This window comes from Phyllobates terribilis, unplaced genomic scaffold (genome assembly GCF_046119375.1).
Source record: "Phyllobates terribilis strain yellow unplaced genomic scaffold, ASM4611937v1 Scaffold_2__4_contigs__length_985480577, whole genome shotgun sequence".
NCBI classification, from domain to species: Eukaryota; Metazoa; Chordata; class Amphibia; order Anura; family Dendrobatidae; genus Phyllobates; species Phyllobates terribilis.
Window position 1 is genome coordinate 535,677,212 of NW_027362762.1, and position 25,987 is coordinate 535,703,198.

Below are 25,987 nucleotides of genomic sequence, written 5' to 3' on the forward strand. Positions count from 1 at the left end.
TTTGGATGTTTTTGGTTGTTATTAAGATTTAAAAAGAGAAAACACAGTAGTTTGACAATAAATGGCTTTATCCAACCATTAACCATGAGTGGAGGAAAAGTTTTTTTTGTCATCATTCATATTCTCTGAAACAAGGCCAAGAAAGGAAAAATTCTGCCGGGGTATGTAAACTTTTGAGCACAACGGTACCTCCCATCAACTATGTGTCTATTAGCTACCTTACAAGTATTAGTAACCAATAAGATTGTAAGTTAAACAGGTGTCCCAAATTGCTAATTAAATACCCAATACAAACACTGCTGGTGTCTAAAGAATGATTACGCAGTTGTCATAGTTCCTTTTATGTGACCAAATGTCATGCGGACCAATGTGTCACTTCCTGGATACGTCAGAGTTAGTTGTATGGGATCGCATATATGTTATCTATGGAGACACCGTTGTCATGATGCCGGACCTCAACTGACGTCACATCCTGATAACCCGCTGACAACAAAAGAAATCGACGTTGTCTCACTTCCTGGTTACGTATACGCTTATCATTGGAAGTATACCATTATCGTGGTACTATGTCATGTAACATCGTGACCTAGAGACAGAAGTTATGATACAGCATAACCAGTTATTGGTCAAAAGACAAAGAGAACCGAATATCCATACGTTGTAAAACAAACCTAGTCTGTAAATATACAGTTGAAACCAGAAGTTTACTTACACTATATAAAAAGACACATATGTACTGTATGCTTTTCTCAATATCTGAAATGAAATCAAAATAAACCTTTACTGTTTTAGGTCAATTAGGATTACAATGATTTTTAATATTAGCCAAATCCATATTAATGAGAGAGAGAGAATGTTTTAAGTAATTTTTATTAGTTACTGCAAAGTCAAAAGTTTACATACACTAAGATTACTATGCCTTTAAACAATTCTGGACTGCCCATATGATGATGTCATGTGTTTTGAAGCTTCTGATAGTTTTCTTGGCAACATCTGAGTTAATTAGAGACACACCCGTGGATGTATTTTAATGCATACCTGAAACACACTGCTTATTTGTGTAGCGTCATGGGAAAGTCTAAAGAAATCAGCCAAGATATCTGGAAGAGAATTGTGGAATTGCACAAGTCTGGCTCATCCTTGGGTACAATTTCAAGACACCTGAAGGTGCCAAAATGGTAACAAAGTGGCTGAAGGATAACAAAGTCAGTGTTTTGGAGTCGCCATCACAAAACCCTGATCTCAATCCTATTGAAAATTTATGGGCAAAGCTGAAAAGGCAGGTGCGAGCAAGGCAACTTGCAAACCTGGACCAGTTACACCAGTTTTGTCCGGAGGAATGGGCCCAAATTCTGACCAACTATTGTGAGAAGCTTGTGGAAGGATATCTGAAACGTTTGACCCAAGTCATTCAGTTTAAGGGCAATGGTACCAAATATTAATGAAATGTATGTAAACTTATGACTTTGCAGTAAGTAACAAAAATGCCTTATTCTGGCATTTGGCAAATATTAAAAATTATGATAATTCTAATTGACCTAAAACGGGAAAGGTTTATTTGGATTTCATGTCAGATATTGAGAAAAACATTAATATGTGTCTTTTTATATAGTATAGTGTATGTAAACTTCTGGTTTCAACTGTATCTATCTATCCATTTGTCTATTTTTTATTTATCTAACTATCTGTATATCTATCCATATATCTATAAATCTATCTATCAATTATCTATCTATATATTATTTATCTATCAATCTATCCATATATCTATTTATCTATTATTTATCTACCTATCTAATTTTACATACACTAAGATTACTATGACTTTAACCCCTTTCTGACGTGTGACCTAATAGTACGTCATTGTGACCTGGGCCGATTGGACCAATGACGTACTATTAGGTCATGGTCTTTAATGGTCTTTAATTTTACTAAAGTCGCGATGATCGCATTAAATTTTCGGCGCCATCTTACCTCAGGGTAGATGGCGCCAGCATCCCGGGGGGGTGTCACAGCCCCCCCACACCCACGATCGCTGTAATTGGCTGTTCAATTTTGAACAGCCAATCACAGCATTCTCACTGTTTCCGGCAATCAGATTGCCGGAAACAGTGATGTGCAGCCTAGGATCAGTGCTCCTAAGAGCACCGATCCTAGTCTGTTGCTAGGAGACCCCAGCGCTGACCTCAAAGCGCTATGATCAGTGCGATCGCCGATCACATCGATCACACCGATCGTAGCGTGACCGAGCGGTGACAGGGCGGTCTTGGGCGGTGACCGGCTTGTGACCTGCCTGTCACCGCCCCATGACCGAATGCAATGTGATGAAAGCCTCCAGACTGTTCTGATTGGAGCGATTGATGATGACATCGATCGCTCCAATCAAAGTACCTGAATACAGGTGACCGGGCGGTCACAGGGAGGTGTCACCTCCCTGTGACCCTCTGTGATGCGTGCTTGGCTCCAGCCATGTCTGATTGGTGCAATCAATGTCACCAATCAGATGGCTGGGGCACAGCATGCACCACAGGGGGTCACAGGGAGGTCACCCTGTCACCTGTATTCAGGTACTCTGATTGGAGCGATCAATGTCATCATCGATCGCTCCAATCAGATTACCTGACTGGGAGGTGACTGGGTGGCCTGTTACCACCCTATCACCCCCTTGTGACCACCCTGCAGACCCTCACACTTGGTGAGGATTTCTACAGAGCGGTCACATCTGATCTGTCTGTCACTGGGCCTTGTAGTGCCACAGAATCTTCTGTGACACTACAAGACCATCTTCTCACCTGCTCGAGTCGCTGCTGCTGCTCTGGTCTCCTGGATCTTCTGCTTCAGCGTCCTGGGTCTCCTGCTCCTGACCTGCTGCGGTTCCTGCTCCAGATCCTGCCCCAGAGCCTGCTCCAGAGCCCGCTGAAAAAAGAACAGAGAAGACTTTGGTAAGTCCATCTCTGTTCTCCCCTCATCCACCCCAATCCCCTCTCTTCCCCCCTCCCCCCCTCTTTTTACCCCCCCCCCTTCCCACCAGTTTTTTTTTTCGTGCGTCTTGCAGCAGCTGAGTGCTGACCAGTGACTACGTCACTGATCAATGTCCGTGCTCACTGCTTTTCAGGATTCTTTTTGTTAATTCTCTTGCTTCTGGTCTCCAGCTCCAGCTTCGGTCCTGGGATCCTGCTCCTGGCTCCAGTTCTTGCTTCGGGGACCGTCTCCTGCTCTGGGCGCCGTCTCCTGCTCCAGGCATGGTCTCCTGCTCCGGGTGCTGACTCCTGCTCCGGGCGCTGTCTCCTGCTCCGGGCACAGTCTACAGCTCCGGGCACCGTCTCCTGCTCTGGGCACGGTCTCCTGCTCCAGGCGCCGACTCCTGCTCCAGGACCGGTCTCCTGCTCCTGGGTCTTATGCGCCGGTCCTGCTGCTGATCCTGCTCCAGAGCCTGCTGCTGAAAGAAGAACAGAGAAGACTTTGGTAAGTCCTCTCTGATCTCCCCTCATCCACCCCAATTCCCCTCTTCCCACACATCCGTGCCCACATCCAGCAGCTGCCAAGCGTTGATCGGTGACATAGTTCACTGATCCACACTCGTGCTCGCTGTTTGCACCACATACAGTAGTCCCTTTTTCCCTTTTTTTCAGAAAAAAAGTTCACACCAAGCACTCTGACACATAAACACTCTAAATAAAGTACTGACATACACACACTCTAAATAAACTACTGACACACACGCACTACATACATAACGAAAAAAAATGTCCCGCTCATCGAAAACTCGCTATTCAGAGGAGGAGGCATACGCTCTTCTTACCTCCGACACTGACAGCGAGGGTGAGAATCCCACATTTCTTTATTTTTCCGACTCCGCATCGCCCTCCTCTTCCTCCTCTTCTTCCTCCTCAGGTGCTGCTGGAACGCCCCGCAGTCGTCCCAGGAGAGAAGACGAACCAGAGCCCCCCACTACTGACCCCATATGGACCTCGGCCCCCGAAAACTATTAGCCACTGATTCCTGATTTTGTGGCAGAATCAGGAATCAAGTTTGACACCACCGGCTTCACAGAAATATACTTTTCAAAGTATTTTTCTCTGAGGATTTTATAAACCTCATGGTGGTCCAAACTAATTTGTACGCTCATCAGTTTTTGGAACAAAACCCCTCTTCATCATTTTCTAACTGGTCTCCTGTAGATGCAGTAGAAATGATGAAGTTTTGGGGCCTGGTCCTTCAAATGGGGATCCTAAAGGAGCCAGAAGTTCGGCAATACTGGAGTGTTGACGTTTTGTATAACACTCCAGTGTTCCGAATGGTCATGACCCAGACACGTATTGACGCCATCCACAAGTTCTTGCATTACCAAGATAATGCAAGGTGTCCTGCACGCGATGACCCGAACTTTGATCGTCTTTTCAAAGTTCGGCCGGTCATTGAACACTTCAACAACAAGTTTGCCGAAGTGTATGTGCCCCAAAGGGACATCTGTGTGTATGAGTCCTTAATTGCTTTTAAGGGGCGGCTTAGATTCCGGCAGTACCTGCCCAGTAAGAGGGCCAGGTACGGAATAAAGCTGTATAAACTTTGTGAGAGTACCTCAGGGTACACTCACAAGTTTAGAGTTACAAAGGGAAGGACTCCCGGGTTGAACCCCCTCAATGCCCCCCTGTTCTGGGAGTGAGTGGGAAAATTGTGTGGGACTTGGTGCACCCACTGCTGGATAACGGTTAACATCTGTACGTGGATAACTTTCATTGCAGGCTGCGCGACGTACCACAGCCTGCTGTCCTGTCCGCAAAAATTAGAGAGGCCTCCTAAAGATGCTAATTGGGCAGATGCTCAGAAGGGGTGAGAGCAGAGCCCAATGTAGCGACCACCTTCTGGTGATCAAGTACAAGGACAAGAGGGATGTCCTTCTCTTGACCACCATACATGGTGATGGCAGGACCCTCAGCACTGTATGAGGTTCCACTACACAGGTCGGCAAACCAGACTGTGTAGTGGGGTACAACAAATACATGGGGGGAGTTGATCTCTCTGATCAAGTCCTCCAGCCGTACAGTGCTTTGAGAAAGGCCAAGGTATGGTATAAGAAGTTGGCGGTGCACCTTGTACAGATGGCAATGCACAACACTTTCCTTCTGTCACAATGTGCAGGCCAGACTTCTGTGTCGTACCTTCACTTCCAGGAGACAGTTATCAAGGCCCTGATATATGGCAGCGGTGAAGGAGCGGACCCCAGTACTTCTGGAACTGAAGGACCGAGAATTGTACCAGGCCAGCATTTCCCAGGGGAGATCCCTCAAGTCGCAAAGAAAGGTAAGTCACAAAAGAGGTGCCGAGTGTGTTATAAAAGGGGAATACGCAAGGGCACCACTTATCAATGTGACTCCTGCCCCGACAAACCTGACCGATGCATGAAAGAATGCTTCAAAAAGTACCATACTTCCATGCACTACTAAATTAATTTCTGACGTATGACAACCTGATGGACACTACAACTGACGTAGTGTTCGTCAGGTTGTCATACATCAGTTGTGTAGTATTCGTCAGGTTGTCCTACACAACTGACATATGACGCTACATTATAAACTTCACAAATCAGGTATCAGTTCCAAAAAGGGGGCACTTGTTGGGCATTTCCACTGTTTAGGCCCATCAGGGGCTCTGAGAACTTGACGTGACGCCCGCAGACCGTTTCATCAAAGTCTGCATTCCAAAGCATCACTCCTTCACTTCTGAGCCCTGAAATGCGTCCAAACAGTAGTTTTCTCCAACACATGGGGTATCAGCGTACTCAGGAGAAACTGGACAACAGATTTTGAGGTCCACTTTCCTCTGTTACCTTTGTGAAAATATATTTTTTTAACATTTTTGTGGAAAAAATGTTTTTTTTTTATTTTCACAAGTCAACATTATAATTTTCTGTGAGGCACCTGGGGGTTCAAAGTGTTCACCACACATCTAAATAAGTTCCTTAAGGGGTTTAGTTTTCAAAATGGGGTCACTTGTGTTTTTTTTTCACTGTTTAGGCATATCAGGGGCTCTCCAAACGCGACATGGGGTCCGCTGTCAATATCAGCGAGTTTTGCATTGAAAACGTCAATTGGCACTCCTTCCCTTCCGAGCCCTGCCGTGCGCCAAAACAATGGCTTTCCCCCCACATATGAGGTATTGGCATCCTGAGGAGAAATTTCACAACAATTTTTGGGGTCCAATTTCTCCAGGTACCCTCGTGAAAACGAAACTATTGCGGCAAAAAAATTGTTTTTGTGGAAAAAAAAATATTTTTTTTTACGGCTCTACGTCATAAACTTTTGAAAAACAGTTGGGGGTTCAAAGTGCTCACCACACATCTAAATAAGTTCCTTAAGGGGTCTAGTTTCCAAAATGGGGTCCCTTGTGTGGGGTTTCCACTGTTTAGGCACATCAGGGGCTCTCCAAACGCGGCATGGTGTCCGCTGTCAAAATCAGCGAGTTTTGCATTGAAAACGTCAATTGGCGCTCCTTCCCTTCCGAGCCCTGCCGTGCGCCCAAACAATGGCTTTCCCCCACATATGAGGTATCGGCGTACTCAGCAGAAATTGCTCAACAACTTTTGGGGTCCAATTTCTCCTGGTACCTTGTGAAAATAAAACAATTGGGGTCTAAAATAAAATTTTAGTGAAAAAAAGTTATATGTTCATTTTTTCCTTTCACGTTCAATTAATTGATGTGAAGCATGTGAAGGGTTAATAAACTTCTTGAATGTGGTTTTGAGCACCTTGAGGGGTGCAGTTTTTAGAATGGTGTCACTTTTGGGTATTTTCTGTCATAAAGGCCCCTCAATGTGACTTCAAATGTGATGTGGTCCCTAAAAAAAATGGTTTTGTAAATTTTGTTGTAAAAATGAGAAATTGCTGGTCAACTTTTAACCCTTATAGCTCCCTAACAGTGATGAGCGAGCATGCTCACTTTTAACCCTTATAGCTCCCTAACAGTGATGAGCGAGCATGCTCGGTGCTAGCCGAGTATTTCCGGGTTGCTCGGGCGGGAACTCGTGTCCCCTCCCTGCATGTTTGGCGCTCTTTAGAGAGCCAATGAACATGCAGGGATTGCCTGCCATGCACTGTAATGCTGTAGCCATGTTGATTGTGGGCATTACAGTGATTGGCTGGCCACACAGCGTCATCAGGTCTATATCAGACCTGGCGCCACCATGCTCGTCACAGTCAATCCGGATCAGACAGTGTAGGGAGAGCTGCTGCTGCGTCAGGGACAGATTTGATTGTGTATTAGGTAGTGTAGGGAGAACCGTACATTACACATATCCATCTTAACAAACAGTCCTTCTGAGGACTAATTACATCTGCAGAGATATCAGGCAGGCAGTGTATATAGCAGACTGCAGTGCATATAGCACAAGAGGCTCCATTCCAATTCAGCCTTCTGCTGCTGTTAGTTATTTCTATACAAATGCCCAGGTCTCAGGGGCCAGGAATAATTTTCTTTGGATCTTAATCCTCATTATTTGCTTAAAAAGCAATCCAGAGAACACCATTTTTCTGTGCCATTTGCTTGTTGGCACTGCAGAATACAGCCAGGTCCTTTCCAGTGCTAGAAATCCAGCTATTACAGTGCTAGAAATCCAGCTATTTAGAACTGTGTTTTCTCCGTCAAACGGATCACATATACGTTGTCAGAAAATACTGCCATTTCTGGCCTCCATTAAAAATTTCCTTTAGTGTGTCATTGAAGCAATTCACCGCAGTTTGCTGTTCAAACTACTTACCTACAGGCCAGGTATTTATAACTTTGTTTTCTCCATCAAATGGATCACATATGCGTTGTCAGAAAATACTGCCATTTCTGGCCTCCATTAAAAATTTCCTTTAGTGTGTCATTGAAGCAATTCACCGCAGTTTGCTGTTCAAACTACTTACCTACAGGCCAGGTATTTAAAATTCTGTTTTCTCCGTCACACGGATCACATATACGTTGTCAGAAAATACTGCCATTTCTGGCCTCCATTAAAAATTTCTTTTAGTGTGTCATTGAAGCAATTCACCGCAGTTTGCTGTTGTGGCGCCCTGCTGCGCATTGGTGCCAAGGGACCCAGAAGGGTGCATGGATGTACTTCTCCACAAGAGGCCCTCACACATTCACACACCTCCACCCTACCACCTCAGACCAGCAGAGGGAGCCCATTAGGGATATATAAAGGGAGGCTGGAGCCAGGCAGCTCAGTTTGTTTAGAGTTCAGTTTCAGTTTAGTGTTCTGAGACAGAGAGGAACACAGCTCAGAGTTGAGCAGAGAGCGTGCTGACGCTCAGAGAGCAGTGAAAAGGCAGCGAGCTGGCTGCAGTGCATAGGCGAGCCAAGGCCTACAGCACGTGTGAAGGCCTAGTGAGGGCCTTGAGTGGGCCGAAGGCGAGAGAAGGAAGAAGTAGCAAGGGGGCAGAAGAGCATACCAGGCTCACCCCGATATATATACCGGACACAGGGTCCGTGCCTACAGGGACATTTATACTCAGTAGGAACCACCGGAACCCCTGGAGAACTACAGGTCCCAGGTTCACCAAACGCTGGCTACAGTACCAGGGCTAGGAGTCACAGAGGTACCAGCATCCAGGGAGAGTGATCTCCAAAGAGAAGGCCCTACCACCAGGTCAGCAGGTGCAAAGAGAGACAGTAACCAAGCTAGGCCTAGCTCCAGGCAGGTCAGAAGCTTAGATAAGAAAGCAATGGATCAGGAGGCCCTATACCCGCTCACTGAGGAGAGTCCAAAAGTGCGCCCTTCACCTGGAGTACCCTGGACCGTGCCTGCAACATCACCAGTAAAGGTACTGAAGCTTACCCCCGTGTGAGTGTCCGTCTTTCCTCCCGGACCGTCCTGCCGTCTCTCCCCTGCACCACCATCCATTACACCCCATGCTGCCCTGGAGCTAGCTCTACGTGTGGAGAGCCACACCATCCCTGCTGCCGTAACACCAGTTCCAGAGGACTGCTTCGCAGTGGCGGCCCCCTTAGCCGCATTCTACAGGTGGCGTCACAAACTTTCCCAAATCCCCATATATACATATCCCCAGAGGCCCGGCTTCCGAGTACCCCACGGCCCTGGGGGCGTGTCACTGTTCAAACTACTTACCTACAGGCCAGGTATTTAAAACTCTGTTTTCTCAATCACACGAATCACATGTAAGTTCGCTCCAAACTCAGTCATTTGTAGTGAGCGTGGAAGATACTGTCCTCCATTTAAAATGGGCAAGGAACGTGGCAAGGGACGGGGAACTTGACGTGATGGTAATGGTGCATGAAGTGGCCGAGGGCAAGGCCGTGGGCAAGCCGAAATTGTGCCACAACAAACACCCACATCTTCTCGCCTGACCTTCCTGTCCCAATTTCTAGGGGACCGCAGCACACCGCTATTGAACCCAGAGCAGTGTCAAAGGTTGTTGGTTGGATAGCAGATAATGCTTCCAGTCACTTAGCCACCACCACCACCACCCTGTCTTCCACACGGTCAAGTCTCAGTAGCTGTGAGTCTGGACCGCATATTCCTCACCCGGATCCTCCTTCCTCGGGAAAGTGTCACAAGAGGTGGACGATGATGAGACACAATTGCCAGAAAGTCAGGAGGAGGACCAGGGTGCGGAAGTGGAAGACAAGGTGGTGGATGATATAGTAACTGACCCAACCTGGCAGGAGGACATGCAGAGCGGGGACAGCAGCACACAGGGGGAGGGAGGCAGAGCACCCCAACAGGCAGGAAGAAGCAGTGTGGTGGCCGCAGAGAGAAGGCAAGCAACCGTTCCCCGTAACACCAACATGAAGTAAGTTGCCAGTACAACTGTTAGGTCTTCCCGAGTCTGGTTGTTTTTTAAAGACTCTGCCGATAACCCTAAAAAGGCCATTTGCACCACCTGCCAGGTCAGCATCAGAAGGGTTGTCAAAACGACCAGCCTGACCACCACCAGCATGATCAGGCACATGGCAGCATAGCACCCGACTTTGTGGGCCGAATCCCAGGGTCCAGGAACAGTGTCTGCGGGTGGCACCATTGCTTCTTCCGCTGTTGTGCATGCAAGCCAATCCCCTGTCCATGGTGCATGCGAAGACGCCTCCTGCCCTGCACCTGTCGTTGCACACTCTAAAGTAGCAGCATCAGGAAGCAGGTCCATGTCCTTGTCCCAGTGCAGCATTCAGTTGTCCATACCCCAGTCCTTGGAACGCAAGCGCAAATATGCAGCCAATGCCCCACAGGCCACACTACTAAATTCTCACATTTCATGACTGCTTGCGCTCGAAATGTTGGCTTTTAGGCTCGTGGAGACGGAAGCATTCCGCAACCTGATGGCGGCGGCCATCCCTCGGTACTCGGTCCCCAGCTGCCACTATTTCTCCCGGTGTGCCATCCCCGCATTACACAAGCACGTGTCCCAAAACATTAGCCGTGCTCTCAACAACGCAGTTACCGGTAAAGTCCACCTAACCACGGACATGTGGACAAGTGCTTGTGGGCAGGGACAGTACATTTCGCTGACAGCACACCGGGTTAACATAGTGGAAGCCGGGACCCAGTCGGACCTTGGGACGGAACATGTCCTCCCGACGCCAAGGATTGCGGGCCCTAGGTCAATCAGGGTTGCCTCCACGGTCTACAGCTCCTGCACCTCATCCTCCTCAACCTTCTCCTCCTCTTCAGCCTCCATCTCCGAAATGACCACATCAGTCCCAAGCTGGAAGCACTGCAGCACTAACTCGGCCAAGCGGCAACATGCTGTGCTGAAGCTAATATGCTTAGCTGAAAAACCGCACAATGCTGAAGAGTTGTGGACAGCTCTGAAAGAGCAGGCAGATCAGTGGCTCACACCGATGAACTTACAGCCAGGCATGGTCATGTGTGACAATGGCCGGAACCTGGTGGCGGCTCTGAGGCGAGGCGAGCTCACACATGTACCATGCCTGGCCCATGTGCTTAACCTCGTGGTTCAGCGGTTTCTCAAATCCTACCCGGAGCTGCCGGATCTGCTTGCTAAAGTACGCCGCCTGTGTGCCAATTTTAGAAAGTCAGCTACAGCTTCTGCCGCCCTTGCCATGCTACAGCAGCATTTGCAGCTTCCGGCTCACCGACTGGTGTGTGATGTCCCCACGTGTTGGAACTCTACACTGCAGATGTTAGGAAGGATTTGTGAGCAGAAGAGGGCAGTTGCTGAGTACCAGCATCCACAAGGCCGTCGGTATTCAGTTCAGACTCCACACATAAGACCTCAGGAGTGTACATGGATGTCAGACATATGTACCATCCTCCAAAACTTTGAGGACTCCACCAAGATGGTGAGCGGCGATGACGCCATAATTAGCGTCACCATCCCGCTTCTCTGTCTTCTGAATTGCTCTCTGCTCACAATCAAAGAGGATTAGTGTTGAGCGAGCATGCTCGACACTGCTCGGTACTCGCCCGAGCATCTCACTACTCGGGATGTTCGGCGAGCACCGAGCATTTCCGGGTTAGCTCGGGTCTCCGCCCTGGTTACTGTCTCTCTTTGCACCTGCTGACCTGGTGGTAGGGCCTTCTCTTTGGAGATCACTCTCCCTGGATGCTGGTACCTCTGTGACTCCTAGCCCTGGTACTGTAGCCAGCGTTTGGTGAACCTGGGAACTGTAGTTTCCATGGGTTCCCGTGGTTCCTACTGAGTATAAATGTCCCTGTAGGCGCGGAACCCCCTGTTGTGCGTGCAAGGTTGTCCCCTGTCCATACTGCATTCAAAGATGCCCCCTCCTCTCAGTCTTCACTTGTTATGGCAGTTTCTCAAGAAACAACATCATTGTCCACGTCCACATCCCACCGCAGTGTTCAATTGTTCATATCCCAGAGCTTTGAACGAAAGCGCAAATTCGCAGCCAACGCCCCACAGGCCACAGTCCTTTATTCACACATTTCACGACTGCTTGCGTTGGAAATGCTGCCTTTTAGGCTGGTGGGGACGGAATCCTTCTGCAACCTTATGGCGGTGGCCGTACCTCGGTACTCGGTCCCCAGCTGACACTATTTTGCCCGGCGTGCCATCCCCGCACTACACAAGCACGTGTCCCAAAACATCAGCCGTGCCCTCAACAATGCAGCTACTGGGAGAGTCCACCTGACAACGGACACGTGGACAAGTGCTTGTGGCCAGGGACGGTACATCTCCCTGACGGCACACTGGGTAAACATAGTGGAAGCTGGGACCCAGTAGGACCTTGGGACGGGACGGAACACATCCTCCCCACACCGAGGATTGCAAGCCCTATGTCAGTCAGAGTTGCCCCCACAGTGTACAAATCCTGTGCATCATCCTCCTCCTCATGTTCAGCCTCCATCTCAGTTACAAGCAGGAAGCACTGCAGTACTGCTTCAGCCAAGCGGCAACAGGCTGTGTCGAAACTCATAGGCTTAGGTGATAAACCTCACACTGCTTGTGAGTTGTGGACAGCTGTGAAAGAGCAGGCAGATCTGTGGCTGAGACCGCTGAACCTACATCCAGGCATGGTCGTGTGTGATAATGGCCGTAACCTGGTGGCAGCTCTGACGCGAGGCGAGATCACACACGTACCATGCCTGGCTCATGTGCTTAGCCTCGTGGATCAGCGGTTTCTGATCATCAAAGTACGCCGCCTGTCAGCTCATTTTCGGAAGTCGGCTACAGCTTCCGCCGCCCTTGCTGTGTTGCAGCAGCGTTTGCAGCTTCCGGCACACCGACTGGTGTGTGATGTCCCCACACATTGGAACTCTACCCTCCACATGTTGCAAAGGATTTGTGAGCAGAAGAGAGCAGTTGTGGAGTACCAGCTGCAGCAAGGCTGTCGATATTTAGGTCAGACTCCACACATAAGACCTCAGGAGTGGACCTGGACGTCTGACAAATGTACCATCCTGACAAACTTTGAGGAGTCCACCAAGATGGTGAGTGGCGATGACACCGTCATTAGCATCAGCATCCCACTTGTCTGTCTTTTGCAACACTCTCTGCAGAGAATTAAAGAGGAGGCATTGTAGCCCGAGTATGATGAGATGGATCAAGAAGCCGTAGCGGGCGATTACACACAGCCCAGCCTCATCTCATCCCAACGTGCATTGGGGGACAATGAGGGAGAGGAGGAGGAGGAGGAAGAACAGGAGCTGGTATCATGCGCTGTAGACGGTAGTACCTGTACAACTGTCATACCGTCAGTTCAGCGTCGGTGGCCTGTGGACAGGGGGGAGGAGGAGAAGGAGGAGGAGGAGAGAATGGTCAGTCGTCATCTTGGAGAGGACACGGAAGTCTTGCCCGTTACCAGTCTGGCACACATGACTGACTTTATGTTACGCTGCCTTAACCGTGACCCTCACGTTGTCAAAATGTTGGGTGACAGTCATTACTGGTTGGTGACACTTTTAGACCCCCGCTACAAGGAGAACTTTCACTATCTTATTCCTGAGGTGGAGAGGTCTACAAAAATGGGGCAGTACCAGAACTGTTAAAAAAATTCTCATTTGAACACGCTAGCTGCAGAGGTCACAGTTCTTTGACCAACCAAGGCGTACAGGCGAGAGAGACGCAGCTCCAATCCAGCAGAGGCAGGGGAACACTGTCAACGTTCTGAGACAGTTTTCTGAGACCCGCCCAGATTACAGGCCCTGAGGCGCGGTGTACTCTCACAAGGAGTGGAAAGTTTCAAAAGATGGTGAGGGAGTACCTTGCCGACCGTACCAGCGTCCTCCGTGATTAATCTGTGCCTTTTAATTATTGGGTATCCAAGCTGGACACTTGGAATGAACTCGCTTTGTACGTCTTGGAGGTCCTGGCCTGCCCTGCTGCTAACGTGTTATCGGAGCGAGTTTTTAGTGCCGCTGGAGGAATTATAACTGATAAGCGCACTCGCCTGTCATCTGACAATGCTGACAAGCTGATCCTTATCAAAATGAACAAGGGCTGGATTGGGCCAGACTTCTCATCACCACCAAATGATAGCAGAGTAACATACAGTTAAATCCACTGTGTTGTTTCGGGAGGTGTATTCCCATGTACCGCTTCACACCCACACATGGGTATATGCTTCCTCATTTCGGCTGTTTTTTTGCTCTTCTCCTTATCCTCAGCCTCCACCACCACTATACCACCAGGGTAACCGTGGTTCCTGTTGCCAGCATTGCAAGTTTCTCCATCCTAATTTTTGGCAGCTTTTGCTTGGAAGGCATAGGCAAAGACTATGGGAGACCCACTCCCCAATAATGGAAATAATGTTTTTAATATGCTGTACTGCATGGCTCTTGTAAGGGGCATTAAAATTGTCTTGTTAAGCTACTGTTACCTCCACGTCTCTTCCACGGGGCATTAAAACCGTCTTGTTAAGCTACTGTGACCTCCACGTCTCTTTCAAGGGGCATTAAAACCATCTTGTTAAGCTACTGTGACCTCCACGTCTCTTCCACGGGGCATTGATATTTTTTTTTTATTCCACTGCGACCTCCACCACTCTTCCAAGGGGCATTAAAACCGTCTTGTTAAGCTACTGTGACCTCCACGTCTCTTCCACGGGGCATTGTTATTGTCTTTTTATTCCACTGTAACCTCCAACACTCTTCCAAGAGGCATTAAAACCGTCTTGTTTAGCTACTGTGACCTCCACGTCTCTTCCAAAGGGCATTAAAACCGTCTTGTTAAGCTACTGCGACCTCCACCACTCTTCCAAGGGGCATTGATATTGTCTTTTTATTCCACTGCGACCTCCACTACTCTTCCAAGGGGCATTAAAACCATCTTGTTAAGCTACTGTGACCTCCATGTCTCTTCCAAGGGGCATTAAAACCGTCTTGTTAAGCTACTGTGACCTCCACCACTCCTCCAAGGGGCATTAAAACCGTCTTGTTAAGCTACTGCGACCTCCACCACTCTTCCAAGGGGCATTGATATTGTCTTTTTATTCCACTGCGACCTCCACCACTCTTCCAAGGGGCATTAAAACTGTCTTGTTAAGCTACTGCGACCTCCACCACTCTTCCAAGGGGCATTGATATTGTCTTTTTATTCCACTGTGAGCTCCACGTCTCTTCCGAGGGGCATTAAAACCGTCTTGTTATGCTACTGCGACCTCCACCACTCTTCCAAGGGGCATTAAAACCATCTTGTTAAGCTACTGCGTCCTCCACCACTCTTCCAAGGGGCATTAAAACCATCTTGTTAAGCTACTGCGACCTCCACCACTCTTCCAAGGGGCATTGATATTGTCTTTTTATTCCACTATAAACTCCACCACTCTTCCAAGGGGCATTAAAACCGTCTTGTTAAGCTACTGTGACCTCCACGTCTCTTCCACGGGGCATTAAAACTGTCCTGTTATGCTACTGTCACCTCCACGTCTCTTCCACGGGGCATTGATATTGTCTTTTTATTCCACTGCGACCTCCACGTCTCTTCCAAGGGGCATTAAAACCGTCTTGTTAAGCTACTGCGACCTCCACCACTCTTCTAAGGTGCAAAGGTGCATTAAAACCATCTTGTTAAGCTACTGCGACCTCCACCACTCTTCCAAAGGGCATTAAAACCATCTTGTTAAGCTACTGCGACCTCCACCACTCTTCCAAGGGGCATTGATATTGTCTTTTTATTCCACTGTAACCTCCACCACTCTTCCAAGGGGCAATAAAACCGTCTTGTTAAGCTACTGTGACGTCTACGTCTATTCCAAGGGGCATTAAAACCGTCTTGTTAAGCTACTGCGACCGCCACCACTCTTCCAAGGGGCATTAAAACCGTCTTGTTAAGCTACTGCGACCTCCACTACTCTTCCAAGGGGCATTGATATTGTCTTTTTATTCCACTGTGACCTCCACGTCTCTTCCATGGGGCATTTAAACCGTCTTGCTAAGCTACTGTGACCTCCACGTCTCTTCCACGTGGCATTGATATTGTCTTTTTATTCCACTGCGACCTCCATCACTCTTCCAAGGGGCGTTAAAGCCGTATTGTTAAGCTACTGCGACCTCCACCACTTTTCCAAGGGGCATTAAAACCGTCTTGTTAAGCTACTGCGACCTCCACCACTCTTCAAGGGGCATTAAAACCGTCTTGTTAAGCTACTGCGACCTCCACCACACTTCCAAGGGGCATTCAAACCGTCTTTTTAAGCTACTGCGACCTCCACCACTCTTCCAAGGGGCTTTAAAACAATCTTGTTAAGCTACTGCGACCTCCACCACTCTTCCAAGGGGCATTGATATTGTCTTTTTATTCCACTGTAACCTCCACCACTTTTCCAAGGGGCATTAAAACCGTCTTGTTAAGCTACTGTGACCTCCACGTCTCTTCCAAGGGGCATTAAAACCGTCTTGTTAAGCTACTGTGACCTCCACTTCTCTTCCATGGGGCATTGATATTATCTTTTTATTCCACTGCGACCTCCACCACTCTTCCAAGGAGCATTAAAACCGTCTTGTTAAGCTACTGTGACCTCCACGTCTCTTCCACGGGGCATTGATATTGTCTTTTTATTCCACTGTAACCTTCACCACTCTTCCAAGGGGCATTAAAACCGTCTTGTTAAGCTACTGTGACCTCCATGTCTCTTCCAAGGGGCATTAAAACCATCTTGTTAAGCTACTGTGACCTCCACGTCTTTTCCATGGGGCATTGATATTGCATTTTTATTCCACTGCGACCTTCATCACTCTTCCAATGGGCATTAAAACCATCTTGTTAAGCTACTGCGACCTCCACCACTCTTCCAAGGGGCATTAAAATGTTGTTTTTAATTAACTCTAACCTCCACGACTCTTCCAACGGGCATTGCATTTCCTCCTAATTTTAGACAGCTTTTGCTTTTCAATGCATAGGCGAACACTAAGGGAGACCCACTCCCCAATAATGGATAGAAGGTTTTTAGTATGCTGTAATCCACGTCTGTTTCAAGGGGCATTGCAGTTCCTCATAATTTTTGGAAAGCCTTCCATTCACTGCTTAGACCAACAGTGTACAGGAGACCCAGTTGCTATAAATGGAAAAAATGGTTTAGTTAAGGCCCTCTGACCTCCATGTTACTTCCAAGGGGCATTGGAGTGCCTCGAAATTTTTGGTAGGCATTGCACTCACTGTATGCCCTATAACTGTGTAGCCGAACCACTCCTTTTGGTACAGAAACATATCCTACAAGACATGTGTGGTTGACTGGCCTGATATTGATGTGAATGGTCCCTGTTCCTCCTGCTCTTTCTCCTTTGCTACCACCTCATCCATCATTCATCACATGAAGCTTTGTTTTAACGGGAGTCATAGAAATGGGATAGTAGCAGGAAAACATCCAGCAATCCTCGGAGGAGGAAGAATAAAAACGCTGACCACCTCAGCCCTAGCCGCTACTACATACATGCTCTTGAATTCCAAGGAACAGAAAGTTAAGGAGATGGATGGCCTCATGATCATGAATAATTTACTCATTTTTTAGGAGGCCGACCACTGCTGCTGTCTACCTTCTGAACTTTGTGTTGAAGCCTGATTGACCCAGGACCCGCAATCCTCTATGTCTGGAGGACGTGTTGCATCCCAGTGTCCAACTGTGTCCCGGCTTCCACAATATTAACCCAGTGTGAAGGCGTCAGTGAGATGGACCATTCCTGGCCACATTCACTTGTCCACATGTTTGTGGTTAGGCTGTCCTTCAAATAGGGGTGGCTGGGGACCGAGTAGGGACACCCGGCCGCCCCTTGGCGGCTGGGGACCAAGCGTGGACACCCAGCCGCCGGGCGGCTGGGGACTGAGTATGGATACCAGGACGCCGACGCAGCCATGACGTTGTGGCCAGATTCCGCCTACACATGCCTAAAAGTCCCAATTTCAAGTGCAAGCAAGCAGTATGGTATTGCAGCCTGGGGGTGGGTGGGTGGCAGGCTGCATATTTGCGTTTGCATTGCAAGGAATGGGGGAGGTACAATTGAACACTGCCCTGGGACAAGGACTTGCACGGGGATAGTTGCAAGTCTGCATCTTCTGATGCAGCAAGGATCACTTCTGATGGGCACACTTTTAGGCAGTGACCTGGGTGTCAGAGATGCTTCAAGGGGTCTTCCCCATGCTGTTCCCATGTCTTTTCAGCACTGTATGCATGTGTCACACAGCACATGGCCAGATAAGGTTGTAAAATGTTAATGTAACATCACTGACGGCGTGCTTGTGACTCGCCCCCTGGGCCGTGGGGTACCCGGAACCGGGCTTCTGTACGATGCTTGGGGTAGTAGTGGCAACCCGATCCCGTGGCTCAGGGTGGTCAGACCAAATTGTGGCAGTCTATTTATCAGTGTTTTGAATGTCCGACTACGCCACCCGTGGATTGCGGTCAGGTATAACCGTCGCTGCAAGGCAGACCGCTGAGGCTGGTGTTGGTGCGCAGCACAGGGGTAGGATAACTCCCTACGGGAAGAGTGTAGCCTCAGGGCACTGTAAGTGGATGCTGGGGGTGATAGTGCAGGCCGCAATAGTAAGAGTTCAGAGTCCGATTCAAACAGTCCAGGGTCTTTATTGTAGGTATTATTAATGACCCAACAGTGGTACCGGCTAGGAATGGGCCTGGGTGTCTGAGAGCATTCGGGCGAGCCCCACTGGTCAAGGTGAGTGTGTAGGCCTACCGTTCTCTCTATGCTCTTTCTGACTATCCCCCTCTTCGTGGTGTAATAGCCCACGTCCCTGAGCTGGCCGTGTACTTCTCGCCTGTATGGCTGGCGGCTCGGGCCTTGGGTACCTTTTGCTTTATCCTCGCTGTACTGGTCCCTCTGTGTGGCGGAGCCTCCAGGCTTCTTAGGCCAAGGGACCTGAAATCCCTCGCGGGTTGGTTCTTTGCTGCTGGGAATGATAACCCGGACAGCCTCGGACCCCAATGTCCGGTAGAATGGTTCTCTGCCAGGACCGGCTCTCGTCGCCTCTGTCCCTGGCTTGCAGTTTCTCCTCTGCCTCATGGACTCCTCAGCTGCTGCTGACCTGTCCCTCTTCTCTGAGAACCCTTCTGGACACTTCAGAAGTGGGTTCTGGTCTCCCTAACCCTGCCCCAGTTCCAGCTTTTATAGGGCAGCCAGCTCCCCCTACTGGCCTGGGACAGGAGGTGCAGCATGCTAATTCTCCCTAACCAGGGAACCTCCCTCCTGCTCTCAGACACAGCCTTTAATATTTGTGGCATCCAGGCCTGGGGAGACATATTCCCCCCTAGTAAAATTTAGTACTCCGGACTAAACAGGAAACACAAATACAGGGTATAAATGATAACATAACATATGTACAAGTACATTTTGTCCTTAAGGTCACGGCGCTTCCGTGACCGGGTGTCCATATCACCCAACTAGGTGAAGTCTTGAACGGTGCGGGGACCTGTCTCCATAAACCCCAAGTTCCTGGCCTTGGGCGTGGCGACAAGGCTGAGCTACCTACTTTGGGCCACCAGGGAGCCACACCGGACAGGTTTTTCTTCTGTGGCCATCTTCGCAAGAGGGCACCAAGTGCAACTATCTACAAGACAGTACAGGCCATTCAGTGTCCATGACCTGTCAGCCCATTGAACTAGGGAAACTGGAAAAACATTATTAATAACCAGGTACCAAACATAAAACATTAAATATATACTTTGCATTTAGATCCTCCAGCGAGCTGGTATTTGACCCCTAGTGCTCCGGGTTGACCTGCGTAACCCACTGTTTGGTGGTGGTCTAACCTGGCTTTCCCCACTAGCATTTAGGGTACAGCTACTAGCTGGGTTTACAGGCAGTGCAGGCAGCTGTCTGCGGGTCCTTTGGTTTACCGCAGGCATGGCATGCTCACTGTCAGCAGAGGGTTGACTATCCTGGGCTGCTGGCATGGGTTCTTCTGCCTCCGGGGCTGCTTGTTCCTCTGATTCTTCCTGCTCTCCTGTAGGTTCCTGCTGGGTTGGTTGAAGGAAGTGTAGGACGGGAACCACTATTGCGTCGTTTATCTGAGTCCAGGACCGGGGAACTCTCCAAGAGCTGTGCTGATCATTTCTTCCTTGTCCTCTGCGGGCTCAAGGTCATATTGATCTTCTCCTGCACTCTGTAGTTGCTCGGGGCACCTTATTAGGTGGTCTCTGGAGACGGTGCTAGTGGTTTCTCCTCCATCCTTGGTAATTACACATACCTTCGAGTTGTCGTGGTTGGACAGCAGTACTGTGTACGGGTCTCTCTCCCACTGGTCATCTAGCTTTCTCTTCCGCTTCAGGACCTGCTCGCCAGGTTCCAGAGGACCAGCAGGGGCGTGTTGGTTGAAGAGCCTCTATTGCTTTTCCCTTGCTTGAGCCAGGCTCCTCTCCACGCTCTCCTGTACCTTTTTGTACTATAGCCGCCGTTCCGTATCCCAGTCCGCATCTGGGGAGGTGTCCTCGGATGTCAGGACTCCCATCTCCAGGTCTATCGGCAGCTTACCTGGTCTTGCTCTCATCAGGTAAGCCGGGGTGCAATTTGTAACATTCACTGGGATATGGTTGTATAAGTCTATCAGGTCTGGCAGCTTCTCCGGCCACAGGCTGCGTTCTTCCAGGGGCAACGTCTTGAGGAGATCAATGACGATATTATTCATTTTCTCACACAGCCTGTTGGTTTGCGGGTGGTAAGGCGTTGTCCGAATCTTCTTACAGCCGTAGAGGTTGCAGAACTCCTGGAAGATTTCCGCCTCGAACGCTGAACCTTGATCTGTCAAGACCTGTTCCGGATACCCGTGTGGACGGCAGAAGTGTTTTTGGAAGGCTCTGGCCGCTGTTTGGGCTGTCAAGTCTTTAACGGGAACCACCACCAGGAACCAGGAATAGTGGTCCACTATTGTCAGGGCATAGACGTAGCCCGTCCGGCTTGGAGCCAATTTCACATGGTCCAGAGCTGCCAGCTCAAGAGGCGGCCTAGTGACGATGGGCCTCAAGGGTGTCTTCTGGCTGCTACCATCCTTCCTTCTGAGGTTACATGGGCTGCAGTCCCTGCACCACTTCTCTATGGCCCCTCTCATACCAACCCAGAAAAACCGCTCTCTCAGTAGGAACTCCAGTTTCTTCCACCCGAAGTGTCCCACTCTGTCATGGTAGGCCTCCAGGACCATTGCTGCATCTTGTCTTGGGACCACTACCTGCCAGGTCAGCTCGTGCATCCGGTTGTTGACAAGCCTTCTGCACAGCTTACCTTCATAGAGGAATAGCCAGTTTTTCTCCTTCCATAACTGCTTGGCTTCCTCTGCAGCGTCCGGGCCCGGGCTAGCGTCTGCCTGGGCAACAGGTCTTTCACCAGGCGAATTGCAGGGTCACTATCTTGCGTTTCAGCCCAGCCGTGGTGGGGTAAGGGATTGAACATGACGGTGGTTAGGTCTTTGTCTCTTACCCGGTGAGAATACTGAGTGGCCCCATACCGGTGGAATGCAGGGAGCTCTACTTCCTCCAGCTCTTCTGAGTCTTCTTCTCATTAGGGTAGGTGGGGCATTCTCGATAGGGCGTCTGCATTGGCATTGGTTCTGCCTGCCCGGTATTTGATTGTGAAGTCATAATTTGATAGCCGGGCCATCCACCGCTGTTCTAGGGCACCTAGTCTTGCATTGTCCAGGTGTGTCAACGGGTTGTTGTCCGTGTACACAGTGAACTTTGCGGAGGCCAGGTAATGATTAAACCGTTCTGTGACGGCCCACACCACTGCCAAGAATTCTAGCTTGAAGGAGCTGTAATTCTCCAGGTTTCTTTCAGTGGGCCTCAGCTTCCGGCTGGCGTACGCGATCACCCTTTCTCTGCCCTGTTGGTTCTGTGACAGTACGGCTCCCAGCCCCACATTACTGGTGTCTGTGTGGAGGATAAAAGGCTGGCCATAATCGGGGTAGGCCAGGATCTCATCCCCCGTGAGCGCCATCTTCAGCTGGCGGAAGGACTCCTCTTCCGGCTTATCCCACTTGAAGGGTGGCTTTTGGCTTCTCGTCTTAGATTGTCCTATCAGGAGGTCCTGCATAGGAGCTGCCATCTTGGTGAACCCGGGGATGAACCTTCGGTAGTAGCCTACCAACCCGAGGAACTGCCTCACTTCTTTTATGTTAGAGGGGCTTGGCCAGTTCTTTATTACAGTAATCTTGTCGGGGTCAGGGGCTACTCCCTCAGCACTCACCACGTGTCCTAGGTACTGTACCTTCGGTTTCAACAGGTGACACTTTGAGGGCTTCACCTTCAGGCCAAAGCCTGCCAGGGCTTCGAACACCTCCACCAGGTGTTTCAGATGGTCCTCGTAGGTCTTTGAATATACAATCACGTCGTCCAGGTAAAGTAGGACCGTCTCAAAGTTTCGGTGCCCTAGACAGCATTCCATCAGCCTCTGGAAGGTCCCGGGTGTGTTGCAGAGCCCGAAGGGCATACAGTTGAATTCACTTAATCCCATTGGGGTGGTGAAGGCGGTCTTCTCCTTGTCAGCCTCTCCCACAGGAACCTGCCAGTACCCGCTAGCAAGGTCCAAAGTAGAGAAGAAATTAGCTGATTTTAGTGCGGCGAAAGACTCCTCTATTCTAGGCAACGGGTATGCGTCTTTATGGGTGATACGATTGACTTGTCTATAGTCCACGCACATTCTCATGGTACCGTCTTTCTTTTTTACCAGAACCATGGGGGCTGCCCAGGGGTTACAGCTGTCTCTAATGACCCCGGCTTCTTTCATTTCTCTCAGCATGCCCTTTGCATTCTGATAATGTGCAGGGGGTACAGGCCTGTGTCTCTCTTATTGGTGGGTGGCTCCCCATGGGGATGTGGTGTTCTAACCCTTCTAACTCTGCCGAAGTATAGCGGGTGCTTACTAAAGATTCTCTCGTACTCCTGAACCACCCGGTAGACTCCTTGTTTTTGGTGCAAGGGAGTGGAGTCAGCACCCACGTGGAGTTTCTGGCACCAGTCCTCCTTGGGTTTCTGGGAGCCATTACCCTCCACCTGGGGAGATGGAGGCAAGGGTTCCCTGACAGCATTGTGTTCAACAGTATACAATTTGGCTAGTGTAGCGTACCGGGGCAAGTGTACTTCCCTTTCCCCAATGTTTAAGATCCGGACGGGCACCCTTCCATGGCGGACATCAACCACCCCCCGGGCTGTCAAAATGGTGGGCCTGCTGTCTGAGTACACGGGTTCTACCATGGCTTGGTAGTCTCTCCCTCTTAACCCGATTGCAGTCCGACACCAGATCATGATTTCACTTTTGGGAGGCATGGCAATGGGGAACGGGTCGCTCATCCTCACGCTACCGATCTCACCACCAGACAGTTCTACCTGTTGCCGTCTCATCAGGGCTCTTACCTCTTTCTGGAGGACCCTCTGTTGGCTGGAGCTCGCATTCATCGCCACCTGCTGCAAAATTACAATTACTTCTGAAAGACAATTTTCAATCACGTTAGTACCCAAGGTTATTTTAGGGTGACTTTCTCTACGGTCAATGTCCACAGTGATCACTCCCTGTGCCGGCAGTTCAACTTTACCAATCTTAATGGTCATCTCTCTGAACCCCACCTGCGGCACGGGCTGGCCATTGCTGGCGATGATGCTCAAGTCATTGTTTGGATAGCGGGTTATGTCAGTGTCACTCCAATACTGCTTAAAAAGTACATAGGGGATGGTAGTTACTTGTGACCCTGTATCCAGCAGTGCACTCATGGGGATACCGTCCAGCACTATGGGTAAAACCGGGCGTCCCCCTACGTACTTATCACGCCAATTAGATGGGCCTGATGACCTTATGCCTGGGGGTTGGCCCTCTGCCCCAGGTCGGACCCATTTAAAGTACAGTACCTGGCTACGTGTCCCGGCTGGCTGCAACGGCGGCAAATCGGCTGTCCATCCTCAGTGTAACGATCGGCGGGCCTCCCTCTGAACGACGGGATCCTCCTCCGTCGACGCCACGGGACATCTGCCGGACTGGAAGCCAGCTTGATTGGTCCTGACGGGTCCATCTGTAACGACTGTACGGTCCTGGTCAATGCAGCAACACTCTTTGTTAGTTCTTGAACCTGATGGTGCAGGTTTGCAGGCGGGGATGGAGTTAGGGCCTGCGCATCAGCCCCCACAAGGTCTGCAGGGTAGGGCGCTACCCCCTGGTGGTAAGTGATGGCAGGGCGCCGGGAAACTACAGCGCCACCTGGTGCGGGTTCTCGGAGCACCCGGATGGCCCTATCTTTGAACTGTGCAAAAGTCAAATCGGGGTTCTGTAGGGCCATGAGGCGCAGCTGGGTTCTGTGGGCGCTGGACAGCAGACCTTCTATGAACTGGTCAGTCAATAGTTTATCTGTATCCTGCACGCTGCCAGGGTCAGCTTGCTTGATTGCTCCCAAGGCTTCCTGTAAATTTAGGGCATAATCTCTGATGCTATCTTGAGCTCGCTGCTTACATCCATAGAACCGCATTTTGATTTCTGCTGAGGTACGGGTATCAAAGGTGTCCCGTAGATGGGTCAGAACCCCCCTTACAGTCCTTTTCTCCTCAGCTGTCCAAGACTTTACCTCTCGCTGGGCCGCACCAGTTAACTGCCCTATCAGTATGCTTACTTTCTGTTCTTCTGTCAGTGGATAAACTTTGAACAGGCTATACAGCCTTTCTTTAAAGTCGCCCAAGGTATGCGACTCGCCGGCATACTGTGGCAGCCAGGCCGCTCCGGGGATATAGGGCATGGAAAACGGCATCACAGCTGCAGCGGCTACGCTGGTGGTAGAGGGTCCCTCCGCGTCCGACATCTTCCTCCCGCCTAGTTAACCGTGGCCTACCTTCCGGCGATCCTCTTCTGTAGGCCGCGGCTCCGCTCGCGATGCTCTGGGCGAGGACCTTGCGTCGCTCAGTGATGACGTCGGCGTCCGCTGGATCTCCTTCCAGGACCTTGCGCAGCGTCTCAGCGTAGGGCGGGGCTTCAGATCTCACGCGTTTTTGACGTCCACGCCCCTCTTCTTCCCGCGCGGCGTCCCGAAGATGGCGCCCGATGGCGGGAAACGGCTCCGATTGGCGGGAAATGGCCCCGAATGGCGAGAAACTTCACTCAGGTATGTATAAAGTCTTTTCAAGCACGCAATACCCGTTTGTGGCATGTTGGTCACAATCCTGCCGACTACGCCAAAGCTGACTCGCCCCCTGGGCTATGGGGTACCCGGAACCGGGCTTCTGTACGATGCTGGGGGTAGTAGTGGCAACCCGATCCCGTGGCTCAGGGTGGTCAGACCAAATTGTGGCAGTCTATTTATCAGTGTTTTGAATGTCCGACTACGCCACCCGTGGATTGCGGTGAGGGATATCCGCCGCTGCAAGGCAGACCGCTGAGGCTGGTGTTGGTGTGCAGCACAGGGGTAGGATAACTCCCCACGGAAAGAGTGTAGCCTCAGGGCAGTGTAGGTGGATGCTGGGGGTGATAGTGCAGGCCGCAATAGTAAGAGTTCAGAGTCCGCTTCAAACAGTCCAGGGTCTTTATTGTAGGTATTATTAATGACCCAACAGTGGTACCGGCTAGGAATGGGCCTGGGTGTCTGAGAGCATTCGGGCGAGACCCACTGGTCAAGGTGAGTGTGTAGGCCTACCGTTCTCTCTATGCTCTTTCTGACTATCCCCCTCTTCGTGGTGTAATAACCCACGTCCCTGAGCTGGCCGTGTACTTCTCGCCTGTATGGCTTGCGACTCGGGCCTTGGGTACCTTTTGCTTTATCCTCGCTGTACTGGTCCCTCTGTGTGGCGGAGCCTCCAGGCTTCTTAGGCCAAGGGACCTGAAATCCCTCGCGGGTTGGTTCTTTGCTGCTGGGAATGATAACCCGGACAGCCTCGGACCCCAATGTCTGGTAGAATGGCTCTCTGCCAGGACCGGCTCTCGTCGCCTCTGTCCCTGGCTTGCAGTTTCTCCTCTGCCTCAAGGACTCCTCAGCTGCTGCTGACCTGTCCCTCTTCTCTTAGAACCCTTCTGGACACTTCAGAAGTGGGTTCTGGTCTCCCTAACCCTGCCCCAGTTCCAGATTTTATAGGGCAGCCAGCTCCCCCTACTGGCCTGGGA